This window comes from Hypanus sabinus, chromosome 4 (assembly GCF_030144855.1).
Source record: "Hypanus sabinus isolate sHypSab1 chromosome 4, sHypSab1.hap1, whole genome shotgun sequence".
NCBI classification, from domain to species: Eukaryota; Metazoa; Chordata; class Chondrichthyes; order Myliobatiformes; family Dasyatidae; genus Hypanus; species Hypanus sabinus.
The window spans coordinates 32873302-32895427 of record NC_082709.1 but is presented as its reverse complement, the minus strand read 5'-3'; the positions used below and the strand labels follow the sequence as shown (position 1 = coordinate 32895427).

Below are 22126 nucleotides of genomic sequence, written 5' to 3'. Positions count from 1 at the left end.
CTTGAATTTCCAGCATAGTGGTCATATCTTCCACAGTGAAGATTGGTACAAAATACTTATTAAATTTGTCTGCCATTTCTTTGTCACCCATACTACTTCTCCTGCATAATTTTCCGGCAGTCCGATATCCACTCTCTCCTCTATTTTACTCTATATACACCTGAGAAAACTTACAGCATCCTCTTTTATTCCATTGGATAGCTTTCCTTCATATTTTATCTTTTCTCACCTTATAGCTTTATTTTATTTGCCTTCTATCGATTTTTAAAAGCTTCCCAATTCTCTAATTTCCCACTATTTTTTGCTATATTGTATGTCCTGATTTTAGGTTGTCTTTGATTTTTTGAAAGTGTTTCTTCTTCAGAATTGTTTCCCTCTCAATTTTAGGGTGAATTTTATCATATTATGATCCCTGCCTCCTCACGGTTCCTTTATCATAAGTTCCCTAATTAAATCTAGGTCATGACACAACACCCAATCCAAAATTACCTTTTCCCTAGTGCACTCACCCACAAGCTGCTCTAGAAAGCCTTCTCTTTGGCATCCTACGAATTCCCTCTCTTTGGATCCAGCATCAACCTGGTTTTCCCAATATATCTACTGTACATATTAAAATTCCCCATAACTATCATAACATTGTCCTTCTCACATGCCTTTTCTATCTCCTATGATAGTTTGCATCTCACATCCTGGCTATTGTTTTGAATCCTTTATATAACAGCCATCTGGGTCTTTTTACTCTTGCAGTTTCTACCCACAAGGATTCCGATCCTATGTTACCTCTTTCTAAGGATTGGATTTCATTGTTTTGCCAACAGAGGAACCCCCCCCCCCCCCCCCCCCACCTACCTGCCTGTCTTTTCAATACAAGTTTTATCCTTGGAAGCTAAGCTCCCAACTATGATCTTCTTTCAACCACAACTCACTGATGCCACAACAACGTCATACCTGCCAAACTCTAACTGTGCTACAAGATCATCTACCTTATTCTGTATACTGCGTGAATTCAGATAGAACTCCTTCAAGTCCTGTATTCATTACCCTTTTCAATTTTGCCCCATGTCACACTTCAACTCACTGACTGCAATTTTGCCCTATCATCTGTCTGTCCTTCCTCACAGTCTGACTACACTGAAGATGGCAACACAGGTTAATAAGGTGGTTAAAAAGGCTTATTAGTTGAGGCATTGAGTTCAAAAGTTGGGACTTTATGTTGCAATAGTTTAAAACTCTAGTTAGGCCGTATCTGGAGTATAGCGTACATTTCTGGTCGCTCCACTATGGGAAGGGTGTTGAGGCCTTGGAGAGGGTGCAGCAGAGATTTACCAGGAGGCTGCCTGGTTTAGAGGCCATGTGCTGTCATGGGATGCTGGGTAAAATTGGGTTGTCTTCTCTAGAGTGCTGAAGGCCAAGGGGAGATCTGATAGAGGTTTATAAGATTATGAGAGGCATAGATAGAGTGGACAGAGTATCTGTTTCCCATGGTTGAAATGTGACAGCATACATTGAAGGTGAGAGGGGGATAGGTTCAAGAGGGATGTGAGAAGTAGCCTTCTAACTTACTGACTGGTGGATGCCTAAAATGCACTGCCTGGTATGGTGGTAGAGGCAAAATCATTAGAAGCTTTTAAGAGATGTTTGGATAGGCACATGGATGTAAGGAAGATGGATGGGTATGGACATGGTGTAGGTAAGAGGAATTAGCGTTTGGTGTTTTTGATTTGCTTTTTGACTGGTTCAACACAACATTATGGGCTGAATGGCCTGTTCCTGTGCTGTACAGTTCCATGCTCTATGTTTATATACACATTTTTATACTAACTGCCCATCCAATGCCCTAGCATTCAGGTTCCCATCCTCCTGCCAAACTAGTTAAATCCTCCCCAACAGCTCTATCAAACTTGCCTGCAAGAATATTGGTTTCCCTTGGGTTCAGGAGTAACCCATACTTTTTGTACAGATCATACTTTCCCCAGATGATACAGAAATCTGAATCCTTGCCCCTTGCATCAATTCCTCAGCCACATATTAATCTGCCAAATCATCCTATCCTTACTATCACTGGTTTGTGGCAGGCAGTCTTTCAGAGTTTACTACCCTGAAGATACTGCTTTTCAGCTTTCTTCCTGATTCCCTGGATTTTTTCTTCAGGACCTCCTTCCATTTCCTACCTATGTTGTTGTTACCAATACGTACCAGAACCTCTGGCTGCTCACTCTCCCCTTTAGAATGGTGTGGACCCGATCTGAATAATCCCTGACCCTGGCACCAGGGAGGCAAAATACCATCTGGGTGTCTTCTTCACAGCCACAGAATCTTATGTCTGCTCCTCTAAGTATAAAATCCCATATCACTACTACACTGGTGTTCTTCCTCCATCCCTTCTGAGCCACAGTGCCAGAGACACAGATGCTGGGGCCTCTCCCAGGAGGTTGTCCCTTCCAACAATATCCAAAGCAATATACCATACTGACCATTGAGGGGAACAGCCACAGAGGTACTCTTCTGCCTATTCCCCCTTCTCTTCCTGACAGACACCCAGGTGCCTGTCTCTGGCAACTCAGGGGTGACTACCTCCCTGTAGCTCCTGTCTACTACCTCCTCATTCTCCTGTTTGAGCCAAAGGTCATCCAGCTGCAGCTCCAGTTCAAAGACATTATCTGGCTTTGTTTCCTTCTATTCATGAAAAAAGAAAGATTTTGTGCATTTATGGAGCACAACATTCAAAACTTTAGCAGATTAAGCTGAACCTAGAACAGCACACTAGAGTTATGAAAGGGTTATTTAGTGCTTTGAGCTTGCTCCATCATGTAATCCATCAACCAGGATAAGATCAATTGGTTGCCGGTCACTTATATCATTTGGCTACTTTTCACATAGTCCTCATGGTCCTGCACCTTTCAAACCAACGTAATGCTAATAAACTGTCCTCTTTAAGATGGGGTCATTACAGTTCTGAGACTGACATTTTCTGATAATTATTCTGTGTTACTATTTGAACCTTCTTGACACCCACATTTTATTCCTTTCTTTGTCTTATTACAACCTCCTTTGTTTTACTTTGTAAACAACTCAATTGTTTAATTATTTACATACTCTTCCCATCATATGTGATTGTAACGTGTGGATCTATTTCTCTTAGAGCAAAGACCTCCGCCCCCGCCCAACACTATGTATTGATCTGTTGTCTGCCTGTGCATATTCTTCTCTCTCTCTCTCTCTCTGCAAGGTGAAAACACCAGTTAAAGCCATCTCCTGCATGCGTGCTTTATTTAATAGATATGTAGTTGCACACAGACACAATAAATAGGCGATGAATATGAACCTGAATATCAGAGAATATCACCAACTGTACCGACAGTTATGGGACAAAATGAGTGTTAAATAGTATGAGAAGGCCATCACAGACACTAATAAACGTGTGACTGCAGTGCATAGCAACAGTAAAAGATGCTCTGAATTTAAAGTGAAAAGAACATGGTATTGGTTTCAGTTGGGAAAGTTGACAAATTTGATAGCCCTCATGCAGGCTGGGGGTTGTATATCGAGAGGGCTGAACTGTATCGTAACTCAAATAATGTGGAGATGCAAAAGAAAACCGCTATGCTTCTTAGCTTAATGGGCCCAAGAACATACAGTCTCTTATGCAACCTAGTAACCCCTGCAAAGCCAGCAAGCAAGGCCTTCGATGAAATTGTTAGAATTTCATAAAATCACATGAGCCCTAAACCATCAGTAGTAGCTAAGAGATTTAGATTTTTCAAAAGAAACAGTCAAAAACTGAAAGCCTTTCTGGATACATTGCAGAACTGCTCAAATTTTCCCAGTACTGTGACTTAGGGATGGACTTCCTGATGTGTTAGGGGATAGGCTTCTATGTGGCATGTATAGTCAAAGAGCTCAAAAGAGGCTAGTGGCAGGGGAGACATAACCTTAGAATGGGCATTGACCATTGCAATATCATTGGAGACCGCAGCAAAAGATACAGCAGAACTACAGAAAATGAGGTTAGAAGGTGAAATACATTAAATATCCCTGAATGGTGCAAAAAGCCAAAAATGTTATCCATGTGGCAAATCCTCCCATGATGCAAATGAGCATTGGTTCAAAGAAAGAGTGTGCAGAAAGTGTGACAGACAAGGTCACATAGAGAGAGTGTGCAAGGCAGACAGAAAGCACAACCGAGTGAGAAGTCTCAAACACAAAGCTAAGCAAATGAATAAAGTTACTGAATGTAAAACAGCATCAGACAACACAGAGTCTGACAAAGGTGAACTGTCATGCCTAGAACTGCATAGTATAACTGAAGCAGATCACAGAATCATCTGGATCACAATAGATGTGTCTGGTGTAAAACTGAAAATGAAGCTCTGTCCAGAATTCCAGATGCTGACTACAACAGACTGTTTTCTAAGATGCCATTAGAGAAAACCTGTGATGCTATTTTGTCCTACAGGCAAACAAGTGTCTTCCAAATGCAAACTGAAAATAAATGTGACATATGGAGGCCAAACGCAGCAATTAGAGCTTTATGTATTGAAAAGTGGAGGGTAAGCACTTTTCGGATGTGAATGGTTGAGAAAAATCCAACTAGACTGGCACTCAATCAAAGCTCTCAGTGTGGCATCAACAGACCATGGCAGCCCAAATAGTATCATTAACCAGAGACTGGCACAGCTGTTTAATGCTAATGAGGTGTTTGAGAAAGGGATTGGTAAACTCAAAGGCATGAAGGTCAGAATTGAACTGGATGAAACAGTAACACCAAGATTCCATAAAGTGTACCCAGTACTTTACACACTGTGTCATAAACTGGATGCTGAACTACAGTGCTTGGAAATGTCTAGAATTCTCTCCAAGGCTGAGTGATTATGCCCTGGTGATTAAGAAAGGGAAGGCTGGAACTGTTTGCATGTGTGGGGATTTCAAAATGAGCATAAACCCGGTGCTGAAATCTGTGCCATATCCCCCTGCAATGAATAGAAGACATCTTTGCATCTTTGGCAGGTGCGGAGAGCAAATAGAGAATGAGGAGTCAAGCAGGAAGTTCCTCACAATCAACACTCAAAAGGCACTATTCCAATATATTGTCTCATCTTTGGTGTCGCCTTATCTCCAACAATTTGTCAAAGAGCATTAGACTAAGTGCTCCAAGATATCCCAAGAAAAAAATGTTACCTTGATGACATCATCATGACTGATAAAAATGATGAAGAGCAGCTCCAGAACCTGGTAAAGTGCTTACCAGGCTGAGTGAGTATGGTCTGCGTGCAGAGAGAGAGAAATGTGGGATTTTCAAGAATGAAAACTCATATTGTGGATGCGTCATTGACAAACATAGCTTAAATAAGTCACACGAGAGGATTGAAGCTGTGCTACAGGAACCCAAATCAGAAAATGTGCCGCAACTCAGGTCATACTTGGGCCTTGTAAACCACTACCACAGGTTTCTCCCAAACGTCACTACAGTGCTGTACTCATTGAACACACTGATACAGACAGGAGCAAAGTGGGAATGGTCATAAAGATGTGAAAAAGCATTCAAGGAAACAAAGAGGCTAATAACACCTGATAAACTGCTCACCCATTATGACCATCCCTGCCCACAGACTGGCATATGATGCATCCCCTTATGGCATTGGAGCAGTTTTGTCACACATTATAAAAGATGGATCTGAACGCCAGATTGCATTTGCTTCAAGATCATTGATGAGTGCAAAAGGCCACTACACACAGATCGACCAAGAGGCCCTTAGTCTAGTATGGGGAATAACGAAGTTCCACCACTACCTCTACGGATATAAGTTTACACTAGTGACAGATCACCAACTCCTTGTGTCCACTTTCAATCCCAGGAAGGGAATTCCAGTGATGACTGCTACCCAGTTACAATGTTGAGCTCTATTTCTAGGAGCCCATGCCTACTATGTGGAGTTGAAGGGTACCAAACAACACAGCAGTGCTGATGGCTTGTTACACCTTCCACTATTGGCAACTGAAGAAGGAAAGTCTTCATACTGTGACCCAGCAGAAGTGTTCCACACCGCACTGGTGGACCAGTTGCCAGTAACCAATTCTGAAATACAAAGGGAGACAAGGAACAACCTGACATTGTCAAAAATCTATGAAATGACCATGCAAGGATGGCCAGCTCATGGTAATCCTATGCTTCCAAAGATCTCATTGAGACCAGGCCAACTGCTTCTATGTTAAAGAGCACTGATTCGTAGATCGCGTGTTGTGATTAACCCTAAACTGCACACTGGAGTATTAGAAAATCTGCATGAAGGACACCTGGGTACAGTCAAGATGAAGAGTCTTTCCCAGAGCTACGTGTGCAGGCCAGGAATAGACAAACAGTTTGAAGATTTGGCCAAAAGCTGTTCAGGATGCCAAAGAGTTCAAAATGCAGCCCCACAGGCACTGTTACACCCATGGAATGGCCGTCATCACCATGGCAAAGAGTACGTGTTGGCTCTGCTGGGCCATTCATGGACTCCATGTTTCTGATTGCTGTGGATGCTCATTCAAAGTGGCCGGAGGTTATAGCAATGAACTCAACCATCTCAGCAAAGATTGTCTCCTCCCTGAGGACTATCCACACCAGGAACAGCTTACCAGAACAAATCATGAGTGACAATGGACCACAATACATGTCAGAAGATTTCTGATGGTCCATGAAGAAAAATGGCGTCAGACATTTCAGCTCAGCTCATCACCACCCAGAACCGAATGGGTTAGCAGAAAGATTTCTCCAAACATTCAATAATTTGAACATCCATTAAACTGATGGACAAGGACAGTTCTCTACAGCGCAAGGTGGACAACTTCATTTTTGTGTATCGGAGCTCTGGTCATGCGATGGCAAATCAAACTCCTGCAACGCTGTTCATGAGCAGGAGCTAAGATCTCACATAGACCTCCTGAAACCAGACCTACAGAGAGAAGTGCAGAATAAACTGTTCAGTCAGTTGTCAAATGAAGCAGCAAGGAGCTTGGAGATTGAACAGGAAGTTCTAGTACGTGATTACCACGAAGACGAGTGGACACCCCGGTAGGATAGCTACAAGAACTGGACCACTGATGTACACAGCGGATGTTGGAGATCAGACATGAAGACATCATGTGGACCAGATACTGGAACACACCTGCATGGATTGTATCCAACCAGATGGACACATTACAGTCACCAGTGATGATCACGTCACTGACAGCAATGTGACACCGGAAACCGAGAACGTTATTGTCGACGAGACATCTAACAAACCCAAGGCCGCTCCTCAGGTCCGGAGGCGCTAACCTGAAAGAAACAGAGTGCTACCCAAAAACTGAACCTTTAGAACTGTGAAGTTGTCATGGACTGTTAGTGTGAAAGCATGTTTACTTGGAAAATGGGTTTATGAAAGAGAAATTGAATGCTTTGTGCATATCCAGTTTTATGGTGCATTAAAGGGGGAGGAAATGAAATGCATGGACCTATTTTTATAGAGCAATGATCATCCCCCCCCCCCATTAGCACTACATATTAATCTGTGGTTTGTGCATGGCATTGATATGTTGTCTGCCTATGCACTGTTGTCTATGCATGCAAATTGTTCACTCTCTCCCTCACTACAATGTGAATCCACCAGTTAAAGCCATCTCCCGCATGCATGCTTTTATTTAATCGATATGTAGTTGTGCACAGACCCAACAATGATAGAAATCAATGGTTGCTTTTCCTATCGCTATTCCCCAGATACCGGGCATGCTCAGAAGGAACAGAAGCTTAAAGAAGAAATGTATTGCTCTTTTTTTTTTTTTTTTTTTTTTTTTATTTAAAATAATTTTTTATTGCATTTTTAAATGATTACAAAGTATGAAAAAAACAATGTATATAACCCATACCCCCTCCCCTTAACCCCTCCCCCCTAACTGCCCCTTAGAAAAAAAAGAAAGAAAGAAAGAAAGAAAGAAAGAAAGAATGCCTGGTGGTTGGAAGATCTCCACATGCTCCATGGAGTTCGTAATAATTTTAATATGTATATTTATTTCTTTCCCCTAATAACCAATTGTTTCATCTTAAAAGCATCTATATATTTAATCCTATCTTTTGTAAATAAGGGCTCCAAATTTTCAAAAATGTTTCATATTTATCTCTTAAATTATAAGTAATTTTTTCTAATGGAATACAACCATAGATTTCTTTCTTCCAAGTGTATTGCTCTTAAAAAAGAAATGTACTAATCTAGCTTTAAAATAGCATGCAATGTTACACCTGTCTCTGTGTTAACTGAAAGAAGCACACTTATTTTTGGGGACTTTTATCACTTGGTCAGAAATATTTTGTTATTTCCCAAAATATGTCATTAGTTTGCAGTTATCTAAGAAACTTAAGTGCTGTCACCATTCTATTGTCCATCATCAGTGTTTGCTGAATAACAATAGTGTAACAATGTGAAGAAACTCTGGAATGGTAGCTTTAATGGATGGAGTACTTCCATTTTCGACCATGGGGAAGTTGCTGTGGTGTTAACAATTATGAGAGTATTATCATGGCAAAATCTGTGATAACATAAGAGGTTTGATCTTCTGGTTGTTTAGCATGTTGTGCATATGTTGATATAGTGTTCAATCAAATTATCTGTTCTTGGGAGCCATAGGGATTGTCCTCACTGTTGTTTTACTTCATGATCAATACCAGAAAGGCATTCAGTAAGATACTACGTGATTAACTCACAGCACAAAATCTGAGGTAAGTGCTTTGAAAAGTTCATTATAAACATTGTACAGATATGTGAGATTATGACACTGTACATGGTCCATTTTGGTGAACATATTTCATATACAACAGAGCAACATCCTGCTTTACTGCAGTTTTGGTTTCATTCTGTAGAGCAGGGATTCCATGGATCCCTTGCTTCATGGTAAGGGTCCATTGCATAAAATTTTGGGATCCCCTGCTGTAGAGTGACTTATTTTGCACACTGGGTTAGTGCTTACAAATCAGTTGTGCTGTACTTCCTTTTATAACTAATGGGGTCCACTGTTGCACTGTGCATGAGGTTTCTACAACGTGAAGAACCAATGCTGTATCACAACGCACAGTCAGCTTGGATGATGTAGAATGCTTCATTGGCAATCTCGGATTTGAATGACATTAGCAATGAAAACATTCCCAGAACCTTAATGCTGTTCTAAGGAATTATCCTGTAATTTATTCACTAAGTTAGAGCAGGACAATAATGAGGGTGGTCTGGAGGATCATTCACTCAGCATTTTGACATATGCACTGTTTCTGTGAGTTCACTTCTACCATGGCTTAATATTCAGTGGTATGCTAAACCACAAATGTATACTACAGCGGTTACAACACTTCATACAAGCTGCCCAGGTTCAGATAAAGTAATTTTATTTAAGGGCACTTTCAGAAAGTAATTTAGCTTTCCATGTGTGTTCCACTGCTTTGCTTTGCTTTGCTTTGGAAAGACATTCCACTTTGTGTGGCTGCCAACAAACAAATAGCATTGCTTTGAGTGTTCAAGATGCTGATTTATTTATCACACCTACATCGGAACTTACAGTGAAATGCATTAATAGCCAAGAGATGATTATTTTGCCAAGGATTAATTGTTCCATGATGATGACTGTGAGTGAATAGCTCTGCCATGCTATTGTGCTCTTCTCTGATACTATTCACCACATTAACTTGAAGACTTCCTATATCATCTCTTTCATTCTCTGAAAGTGAAAAATGATCTTGCGAATCCAACTTGATATCCCTTTCAGGGGTTTTCCATCTCACAATTTTAAAAGTAGAAAACTGAAGCAACTTGTGCAATGGAATACTATTGACACATCCTGCTGTGCGGTAAAAAGTGTACTCAAGGCAGACTTCTCTCAAGTATAGCCAACCGAATCATGTTAAAAGTCCTGTGATGTGTTGCTGTCATTTAGTAATAGGATTGCTTTCTGTGTAATGTCATCTGTGATTCCAAACTATGGCATTGCCCCATCAGAAGACTTGGGATGCACATCACCAAAATTTGTTTCTAATTCACCAAGGGGTTTGCAGGATGATTCATAGATGAAGTACTACAGAGTCTCGGAGCCTGGAAGTGTAGTTGCTGTCAGTCTGAAAAAGAAATGGTAAAGTAGCTAACCTATTCCAGTTCTAATTGTTATCAAGCTTCTTCTTCCAGCAATGTCTCCCAAGGATTTACACATTTTCTGCTCACGCAGACTTTTATTTTGGATTTATAGTATCTGCATCACTTTGATTTTATAGTTGCTTCTGTATTGGCAGCTTTGGGATTTTCATCCCACAGAGACTGATATCACACACTTGAGGATTGAAATGTTTTCTTTGGACAAGGGATCAGTGCTCAGGAAGCTGCACACAAAGCAGCTGGGGTTGAAATGTCAGCAACAGAATCAAAATGCTTAGCAATGCCAACATTTTCTGGTGCATTTGTACATTCCCAAGATGAATCACCAGGAAAAGCTTTTATTTGGATAACAGTATCAAATAGTCCAATAACGGTGATTGTGTGCATTCAATTCTGCATTACCCATTTTTTCCAAATCTTATTATACTTTGCTTGATAGTTTGATACAAATATTTTGAATAATGTCTTATTTTTAATGCAATAGATTGTGTGTGCTATGGGCTTTATATTTTCAATCCTGTTTATAAGATTCTTGCAACTATCAGGAATTTGAACTTGTCATGTTAGACCAATTTAGAACATTACAGGGTCACTTGTACAGGCAAATACCTGAAATTCAGACAACTGGAGAGTTTGTGATACCTCTAGAGCTTACAAAAGAGTTTAATTCACTTGCTAGGAAGCTGCTAATTGGAATTATGAGGTCACATGAACATACTGCACAGAAACAGGCTTGTACGGTTCATCTAGTCTATGGTAAATGTGATGCCTAACTATTTTAACCCTATTTCCCACATTAACATCCATATCCCTCTTCTCTCTTCCAATCAAAGTACCTGCTCAAATGTCTTTTAATTCGGTGATACTATTCTTCTCAGCAAGTGCCACTTGTACGTGTACGGCCGAAAAGCAAGGTCTTTCTGCTCTCCATTAGCTATGATTTACCCCATTGGTAGTCATGGTTAAGTATTCCACTGCGGAGTTCTACACTGTCTGTTAATCCCTTTCAGCATAATTAGTGGATCATTTTCCTAGGAACAGAAGGTTGCACACCTTTTCGCAGAAATTTGAGAATGATCCTATTGTGTACAACAGATGGGAACAAAACCCATTAGAACAACGCTCACTACCCTCAGCTGTTCCAAACCTCACTGATCTTTGAACTGTGTGTAATATTGCCAGCTGCAGATCTTTCTCAGGAATTGAAAACAGAGATTAGATGGATTACAGGAGGTGTATGAGTTCCGAGTCTATACAGAGTACGGTCATTAACACTGTCATAGTAAGTGCAAAATACATCCACAACAAAAAAAATGTATCTTTAAGATATACATTAACAGCATAACTGCATTAAAATGCTGATGTGACTTTGCCCGCATACACTAAACAAAACCAGCTATGGTTAAAATTTCTCCACATTAGCCAAAAGAACGACACTCTTGTCAAAATATAATGAAACATCTTGCTATTTTTCTATTTGCAGCAATACATCAGTACATATAGTTACCTGGAACACCAGTTTACAGGTCCTTGAATACAATATGAAAAACAACCTAAAGAAAGCTCAGATGCGCTACTGTGCAGATCGAACTTTGTTTATGCCATGTGAATTCAGGTAGATTATGTATTAATAAATAGTAATCAGGTGTATTCAAATGGAACATATCCTTATTGCAAGCATTCTAAGCTGTAGAGATGGGTGTCCAATAAAGTTCATGACCTGTGGATATCATGTGACAGAATGGTCTATTGCACAAACAGAAAAGATTTATTCTTTCCCAGTGCTGTGAAAAATGATACTTATAGGCAGCTGAAAAGATGCTGCAAATGGACATATGTTTGGTGGAGAAAAAAAATTCAGTGAAGTGGAAAGTAGAATTCTGGTTGCAGGTTATTGCAGAAGACATTAGTCTAAAGTAGTTTTCCCAATTTACAAAACAAAAATTACAATTAAAATGGCTATTTAATTTCAAAAATATAACAATAGTAAGGTTAATAAAAGCTGTCATCCTCCTAATCTGTCTTTTCCCCTTAGTTAAGCCTGTCAGGATGTGCATTTTGATCATGGATGGTGAATTTGACTTTTGGTATGGTTCTGCAAGTTTATCTGGTGGGTAGTTAAACATAACAGATGTGGTAAAGCAACTCCCCTCCCCCTCATCACCACCCCTTTCAATCACTGCTTAGTACTGAAGGCAAATCTCATGAGGCAAAAGCAGAAATAGCACTTTGGGATTTCTCAAGGTATATTATCCCCATTACCTGATATCTCTACCCTGCCCAAGACTTCCCTGTACTTACATTTACAGTCACTTAGCACACTCAATTAAAGATGACTAATTTTTAATTTTATAACAAGACTGGAATCTTGCATCAGTACCCCACAAATGATCTTATGTTCTGTTGAAATGAAAACGGACCAATAAAGGATACTATTCATTGCATTTTTAATTTTGTTTCATGTATTATAAACTAAAACTGAGTTGCCAAGCATTATAAGGAATATGAAAGTTTCCATTTTGTAATGTGTTTAAAAAATAATTTTGACTAGCATTTTCATATTTCAATTAAAATAGAAGCCGTATACATTTGTGAAGATCAACTGTCATCAGAGGTAAGAACATACTTAGCTCAATAAACAATACAGAGTTGATATTTTACATTTCAAATAGAGCATCAGAAAATAGTCCAATAATCAATACTTAACATAAAATGTTTCCTGAACTGTTTCTACAGCTGCAGTTTCACTGTAGATAGGCTAAACAAGTTGTGCCCCCTTTATCATCAGGGGATGTAGCCACAACTTACAGGTTTCTTTATGCATCTTCTCCCACAATGTGGATCTCTGGTAATGTTAATCTAAACAGAATTCTGAAATATCCAAAAGAGGCAAATAAAAACCACATTTCTTATCAAAGTAACAACTTATATCAAGTAAATTTTAAAATTTCATATTCATTGAAGTAAACATGAAATTATATTACCTTCCCATGACTTTATTCAATTATTTTATTCTCAAAACATATTCTCCCATTCACTTTTTTGGGGCTGGGTCCTCTCACAAGCCCTTAAGCAGCTGGCTCAATTCTTGGTTTCATCATAGACCTGGTTATAAGTTGGGACTGGTGGTAACCTCATTGGAAATATGACAGGTTGTGTATTTAACTTAATCTTATTTTCTGATTTCTTGCGGTGCATCATGTCTTCAAAAACAATTTTTTCCCAGGTCTTATTGGAGTTTAGAAGAATGAGGGATATTATTGAAAGATAGGATTTCACATGGATGCTGAACCTTTTCCCTCGTTTTTTTAATTATGAGGTCCACAATTTTGAGTCTGCTCAGAATTACACAAGTGGAGGTACCTGAAGTGCAGGGAATAGCTTTGGAGATATGGGGAATAGTTTAAGAAAAAGGTGTTGCCTATTGAAGATACTGATAAAGAGGAATTTCATCTTTCAGAATGCTCCAGTTTCCTCCCACGGTCCATAGATGTACTGGTTAGTGGGTTAATTAGTCATTGTAAATTGTCCCGTGATTAAGCCGCAGATCAAATGGTGGGTTGCGGGGTGATGTGGCTCATTGAGCCAGAAGGGCCTGTTCCTGAAACTCTAAATAAATAAGTCACAACAGTAGAATTGGACCATTCAACCCTTTGATTCTGCTCCACTATTCAAACATGGCTGATGTGTTTTCCCCCTCAATTCAAGTTCTTCTGCATTCTCCACTTAATCTTCAACACCGTTACTAATCAAGAACCTATCAAGCTCTGCATAAAATATACCCAATGATGTGACCTCCCTGTGGCAATGAATTCCACAGATTCAGCATCCTCTGGCATAAAAGTTCTTCCTGATCTCTGTTCTAAAAGGAAATCATTCTACTCTAAGGATGTGGCTTCTGGCTGTAAACCAACTAATGGAAACCTCCTCTCCATGTTCTCTCTATCCAGGCCTTTCAATATTCAGTATGTTTCAATGAGATCCCCCTCATTCTTCTAAAATCGAGTGAGTACAGACCCAGAGCCATCAAATGCATCTCATATATTATCCCTTACGTTCCCAGGATCATTCTTATAAACCGCCTCTGGACCCTCTCCAATACCAGTACATCCTTCCTTAGATTTGGGGCCCTAAACTGATTGCAGTTCTCCAAATGTGGGTTGACCAATGCCTTATAAAGCCTCAGCATTACATCCTTGTCTTTATATTTTAGTCCTCCTGAAATGAATTTGCCTTCCTTACTACCAACTCAACCTTCAAGTTATCCTGTAGAGAATCCCAAGTTCCTTTGTTCCTCCAATTTCTGAATTTGCTCCCCTTTAGAAAATAGTCTACACTTTTATTTCTTCTACCAAAGTACAGGACCATACACTTCCCTACACTATATTCCATATGCTACATCTTTGCCAATTTTCCTAATCTGTCCAACCAAGTAAGTCTGCAAACTACCTGAATCCTCAACATTACCTGCTCCTCAACCTATCTTTGAATCATTTACAAACTTGGACATAAAGCAATTAGTTCAGTCATCCAGATCATTAACACAGAACTTGAGTTGCACCAGACCCAACACCAACACCTGCAGAACACCGCTAGCATTGGTAGCCAACAGAAAAGGGCCTCTTTATTCCAACTCAGTCAATCTTCTATCCATGCTAGTCTCTTTCATCTAATACCATGGGCTCTTATCCTGTTTAACAGCCTCATATGTGGTACCTTGTCAAAGGCTTTCTGAAAGTCCAAGTACACAACATTCATTGACACTCCCTTGAATATCCTTCTTATTGCCTCATAGATTCCAGCAGAATAGTTAGGCAAGATTTTCCCTTCAGTAAACCATGCTGACTTCGGCTTATTTTATCATGTCTCTCTAAGTACCTCCAAAATCTCATCCTTAATGACTCTAACATTTTCCCAACCACTGAAATCAGGCTAACAAGTCCATAATTTCTTGTCTTTTGCTTCCCTCTCTTCTTAAAGAGTAAAGTGCCATTTGCCATTTTCTAGACCTCTGGGACTATTCCAGAAGCTAGTGATTATTGAAAGGTCAGAATTAATGCTTCCACAATCTCTTCAGTTACCTCTTTCAGAATCCTGGGGTTTAGTCCATCTGGTTTAGGTGATGTAGTTTATCTACCTCCAGATCTTTTAGCTTATCTTTCAGAGTCCAGAGTCTGTCACATTATCGTGCTCAAAGAACCATGGAGGTGGAATCATTGAATAGATTGATAAATATTTGAACAATTGAAGAATTGAAGGGTCTGGGGAGAGAGGAGAATGGTGCTGAGGTCAAGATTGGATCAGCCATTTTCTTATTGATTGGGAAAACAAGCCTGATTGGGTTAAGCTTGGTCCTGTTATTAGTTTATTACAGCTTGCATCAGTTCCCTTGATATGCCTTAACCACCAATACTACCACAGATCAAAGACTGTTCAATATTTTGAAATTCACTCTTCTTGACTTAAGAAAGGTGTCACTTCGTAACCCAGATGTGCAAATTTATCCACAGCCTCCATCGAACTAACTTCTAGAACGCTTTTATAATCATGCAACTCCTCAATATTCTCTTGCATATTTCACACAGGATCAAGTGAGATAGTACTTTGCTGTTCCCGAAAGAACTCCAGGAGAGAAATGGGGGCACAAGCTACCACAAGGAGAGGCTCAGAGACGAGAGGAGGGCCCATGATCGACTACATTTCTCGCAGATTAAAGCATCGATAAAGATTGAAACATCAAGGCAAATGCAGAGAGCAAGCGGTACTTGGAGAGGCCTCTCATTCATGTTGCTGCCCTCGGAGAGACCACTGGTTCGAGTTGCTGCTGTCAGAGGGACAAATAGTTTGATTCATTGCTGTCGAAGGGGCTGCCGGGTCCCGATGCTCTCGAGATGTTATCGAAATTCTGAGATTTTGAATTGGCCTGTTGTTCAATCTAACTGCATTTCATTTTGGCTTCTTTCAGTCCTATCTTGTTCGTGCCATTCTAGTTGCGGATTGTCAGCCTGGGGGCTTTGGATGGTCTGTTAGTTTTAGTGCAATGGAGAGGTTGGGGGTGTTGAGGAGTTGCAAGTTTTTGTTTCTTGTGTTTTTGAGCGGGGGTGGGATTGATGTCTTCTTTTCAACTACTTGTATGGTTTTCTGTATTCTATGGCTATTGGGAGAAGACAAAGATATGGTTCGGTAATGTTTGGAGTCATAAGCAACTCAGCATTGTATTGTAGAATGTGGGCTTGTTCAGTTTTGTAAGTAAACAGGTTTAATAACGAGACATTGACTAACGAACTAAATACCACGGCAATACCTGTATCCTCAGTACTTCACCAACAATTCTTTGGTCCATTTTGTGAAGAAATCACTGCACTAGATTTGCTCAAGTTAATAAACGTGGCTTTAGATGTTTGCTGAAAAATTGTGCCATTTTTACTGACAGTTAAAACATATCTCCTTTTAAAGTGATACACTTGATAGATGTATCTCACTATATCCATCTCAATAGTTCCATCCTCAATCATGTGCACCCACTCTGTTTTGGAACCATAGCTTTCAACTACTACCATGTGACAAAAATTCTTTAACATTTCTCAGTGCCATCCATATAGGCAATGTGATCTGCTACGTAAAATGAATCACAAGATATTGTCACTGGGATCAAGTTCACTTGTCAGTTAAACTAGAGACAACTGTGTCACCAAGTACATGGTCTTGGTGCCAAAACCAGATACTATGGCTGCTATGAATCTTCCCAATCTCACATGTCCTAATTGTGAACTTGTAGGTCTCTACAGATTCATACATTTTAGAATTGAAAAGATCCTGTAACTTTTGTGCTCCTTCCCTGAACGAAATTTCTTCTGCCTTCCTTGGTGTTAAAATATTTTCTTACAAAGGGTAAACTTGGGAACTCACTGCTCTTGAATGAATGGCTCCCTTGCAGTCTGATATAGAACAGGACCATCATTTCCCACTGTATTATTTCATCTGCGAATATTCACATGCATTCTTTGTATTTACTGTTAGGCTTGCACACCCTTTTATGTACACCAGAGCTTCCAAGGGGCAACTTAATTCTGAACACCTATTTCCTTTCACTGGTGTTCCCACCAAAACTTTGGTCACACCAGAAGGTGTGAAACTTCCCCAATTTCCAGCGTTTGTTTGTTCACTGACTACAAACTCGGTCTCAGCAAGATAACCACACTGACTTTTCTGGTGGAACTTACTAACTGCCAAAACCACTGGGAGTTTCCTGACCCAAATGCCTACCACATCTGTGGTTTTTCTACTGATGACACCATATCTGCTTGCTCTTTTCCCTGAAACCTATGCCAGTTTTTACCCAATATACTTGCCCTGGAGCCTCCCTAGCTGAGGTAGTCTGTATTCTCCCTTCACCACTCCCATTCTCTCTCTCACCTCATCTACTTACCTGTCTATCACCTCCCACTGGTGCTCCTCCCCCTTCCCTTTATTCTATGGTCTTCGACCCTCTCCCAAAAGATACCCCCCTTCTCCAGTTCTTTATCTCTTTCACCTTTCAGCTTCCCAGCTCTTCACTCCTCCCCTTCTCCCAGTTTCACTATCATCTACTACCTTGTATTTCTTCCTGCCCTCCTCTCACCTTCGTACTTGGACTTCTCATCTTTTTTCTCAGTCCTGATGAAGGGTCTTGGCCTGAAACATCAACTGTTTACTCTTTTCCATGGCTGCTGCCCGGCTTTCTGAGTTTCCCAAACATTTTGTGTGTGTTGCTACAACATTACCACAGGGAGGTTTACTTGCTAGGAATCATTAATATTTCATTCATTCAAGTTTAATTCTTTAAACCCTCATAAATGGTGTGTAGGATGTGGATATGAATCAATATTCAAAATTAAGACTTGAAATGCCACAGCATAGGAGCCCATGAGTACTAACATTTGTATAAGTAGAACTTAATTAGCCCGTACAGACTTGGAGGGTTGAATGGCCTATTTCCATAGTTTAACTCTGTTTAAAAGAGAGCTGCTAGAAGACGTGCATCTCATTTAGTCAATTCAGCAAGTATACCATGCATGGACCACTTGACAATAAATACACATCACACTTACACAGACATCACAAATTTGACAGCTGATTTTTTTTAAGCCGTCAGTAAATCCTAATTACTAAACTGAAAGCATCGTGCAGATGCAGCTAGGCAGCTGAAGTTTACAGATGTGCTTGCAAAGCTTTCACTTGCATTCTATTTTACAGAAGTGCTGATGGGTCACACTACCTGAATTAATGCCTTTGTTTTGATAAATAAGCTATTTTAAAACTGGAACATTCTGCTATCCAGAAGTGAAAAATGGATGAGCTTGAACTTACAGGAGGGTTTGCCAAGTTTAGGAGGAAAATTAAACAAAAGGTGTATTTAAAGAAGTCAATAAACCAAAAGTGACAATTCTGGTAAACTCTCCAAAAAATGTACTCCAGAAGTAGCATTCCACCAAGAAAGAGTGAATTATAGTGCTTTATCAGTTAACATTAGTAAAGATACTGCAGGAAACCTTTTATATTTTGCCAACAAGGAGCAGGGACTTTTGTCACAGAATGTCAGTTCCATGCATTTCCAGATCAGTTGCATTTTCTGCCATTTTACATGGTAAGGCCTTGAGTTGTTATGGGATGCCCCTTCCATTTGATGTAAAACTCTACGTTGTCTTTCTGTTATGCCTTCTGATTTATATTTTCAAATTGCGTTAGGCTAAGGAAGCGTGATGCTGGGGAGTCATTTTCTGTACGAACAGAATGTTCCCAGCAACGCCTTTTCAATCAGAAATAGACTTTCATTCCCTTCACTCTGGCAGTTTTCATCACAACAACTTGTACTGTTCAAGATGTTTGATGTTGCAGTTTGCTTCCTCCTGTAACCCAGAAATCAGAACCAACAGCCAAAGTTATGTCAACTTGATAGCACTCCGCCATTTTGAGCTTCAGCATTCTTCCCAGACATCAGTTGTGAAATTATTAATGGTTCAGGCATGTGACTTGCAGACAATAAACAGAGCAGCAGATGCCCACACTTTACCCAGGTTGTTGCACAAGGGTATATCACTGAGACAAAACCCATCAGATTAAAAGCAACAACAGCAGGTCTACTTACCAAGAGAAAATTAGACATGTCAGTTATGTCCCTTATCCTCCACCCCTTCCAGTAACCATCCTGATAAAGCAAAACTTCATCATTAATCATCATCACATAGAATACACATGGAGACTGCAATTGATTACTGTAGTCATAAGGTTTCTCCAGGGGCCACAGGATTGGCCCTCAGGTTAGAGAAGTGATCTCTTGCGTAAAGTAATCACAGAACATGAGGTCATTTGTCTAACCTAAGGGACAATCACTTACCCATAATAGTCCCTTGTCTGCAGTTGATATGCCTTGAAATTGAATTTCTACAACAGAAAATGTTTGCACCCACTTTGAATGAGGTATGGTCCTGGCTTCAGGCTATTAATGGTCAATAGTGTTATTCTAATGCCTTCTAAGTATTTGGGGCTGCTAGTATCAGTATTCAAATGGTAAAACTTCTTTCTTCCAAAATTCACGAATGATTTCTTCACAATTAGCATTAGGAACTTAGTTTCAGGACACAAAATGTAGAACTTCAGGTCACGACTTCATTCAATATCATATTTTAATTAGAGCTTCGAATAGGACAGATTTAATGGATCTCATGAGAACTTAAATTGTATGGTTTTCACTTATGGATCAATGGACCTTTTTTTCCTGATTTATATACCAATGAGTTGAATATTTTCAATTACAGGTTATTTCAATTACAGGTTATCCAAAATGCCAAAATCTGAAAAATTCTGAAATCGGCAATTCTTTTGAGTGCTGAGATGATGTCACGAGGCACTTGGAAGGTTTACAGGCAAGTCTCACAGTCCTGAGAAGTGACTTCACATATTTAATGAACAGAAGTTAATGAAAAACAGAAAAACTGCATAAAGTGAAAAATGAAGAAATCGATCATGTATTGAAAGTGTCAGAGTGAACATATGCCACTTAACGGTAAGCTGATCATGAAACAAGAAAAGATCTATCATGACAAGCTGAAAATTGAAAGTAATTGTGAACATTCAGCAGGCATCACATTTTTAAAGATTTAAAAAATAGAAGATAAAGTGCAGCAGAGAAATGCATTGATAAGTTTATGAAGATCGTCGCTGATGAAAATCTAACACCAGAACAAGTCTACAATGCTGATTGTTTTTATACCTTACATAAACCTAATATAAATTAAAATAGAAATACAGTGTGCTGTAACATTTTATTCAAAACATGAGTGTCATAGGTGGAGACTGAGAGCCTGTCATTTTTTGTTGCTGTTCAACAACTGAATCAGGTATTCTCCTGATGCTGCTGTGAGGCACTTGTTTCTCTGCACACATTATGCTTTCATTATAATAATGGTAAGTAATAATTTTTACTGTTAATTACATATATATGATAAGACAAAGAGGCCTGACTGGCAGCACATAAATTCAGTCGGAAATGATGGCATTCCTAAGCTTTGTACATCATATATTCCGAAATCTGAAAATATCTGAAATCGGAAACACTTCGGAATAGGAAGAATCAACTTACATTAAAATATAAATTGGCAATAATGCGCAAATAGATCCAAATTTGTATTAATCACAATGTACTTTTGATTCTGCCCTCCTTTCACAAATCATTTTCATTCACATAAATACAAACATCTGTTGATTTTTCCAATTTTTACCTACATCCTTACTCTTGCACCCTATGTCACCTTTGACCAAAATATCCCATAGACAAATGTGACTGATCTGAGTGGGTCTGCACATAAGGGCATTTTGAAATCTCCATGCAGCATTCTGAGAGCAAAACGAAGACTGTTACTGATATTTATGCAGACTTTAGTGACAGAAAACAGATTCCACCCCCACCCCCAGAGTATTTGATTTTGATAAATAAAATAATTCACACCCTTGATTGAATGTTATAGACGTTTAGTTTATTTTTTTAAATAGTTATTTCATACATTAGAATAATTTCTGTGGGTGTCGCCCCAAAGGCTCAGTAGAATTAGTAATGAGTGACTGGATTTACATAACTTTTAGCACCATTAGGAACAGCTCAAAAGCCTTCACAACTACTTAACTAGTTTGGAAATCTGGATATACTTATGCAGGTGAACAAAATATAATGAAAACTGGAAAATCCCACAGATAGACATGCAATAAATAGAACCTAATTTGATTTTCCTTTAGGCTGGTGTTTGTCAAGTATTCAAATGTTGGTCATTTCAAACAATTTCTAGGTTTGAAGGAGAACACCTCCTTCGCCTTTAATCCAGATCATTCATTTTTTTTCAGACCTAAACACTCCAATACAGAAGCTGACATTAATGCACAATGGGAAGAGGGTACGGATCTAAGAGGTTGCCTTTGTTGTACTAGGTTAAGGTGGGTGACAGTGGTCAGAGCTTTGCTGGTTATAGCCAGTGAATCTTTCCGAACAGGGAAGGTGTGGATTTCATATGGAACAAGGCTGATAGTTAAAATGTGTTTCCTTCCCACAACCCTGCACAATTCCACTCATTTCAACTGCACTATAGTACAGCTAAGCACACTTAAGTCATTTATTCACACACAATACACCAAGCTCTTTTGACAAGAAGAGTACAATTAGACTCAAAAAGAATAGGCAGATTTGCAGTCAGATCTATGGGCCCTTAAACTCACTTCCTCTCACTGCTGCCATTACGATGGTCAGGAGCCTCAAGATCTGCACCCCAGGTTCAGGAACAGTTCTTACCCCCTCAACCATCAGGCTCTTGAAGCAGAGCGATAACTTCACTCACCCTAACACTGAACTATCCCACAACCAATATACTCATCTTCAAGGACTCTTCTTCTCATATTCTTGATATTTATTTATTATTATTTCTTTTCTTGTATTTGAGCAGTTCGGTTTT

At 39.4% G+C, this 22126-nt stretch overlaps 1 protein-coding gene across 1 annotated transcript in view; it reads left to right on the top strand.

The window, feature by feature from the left end:
* LOC132392642 (uncharacterized) overlaps positions 1-22126 on the top strand; it is a 709726-nt gene that overhangs the window by 302756 nt on the left and 384844 nt on the right. The window lies entirely within an intron of this gene.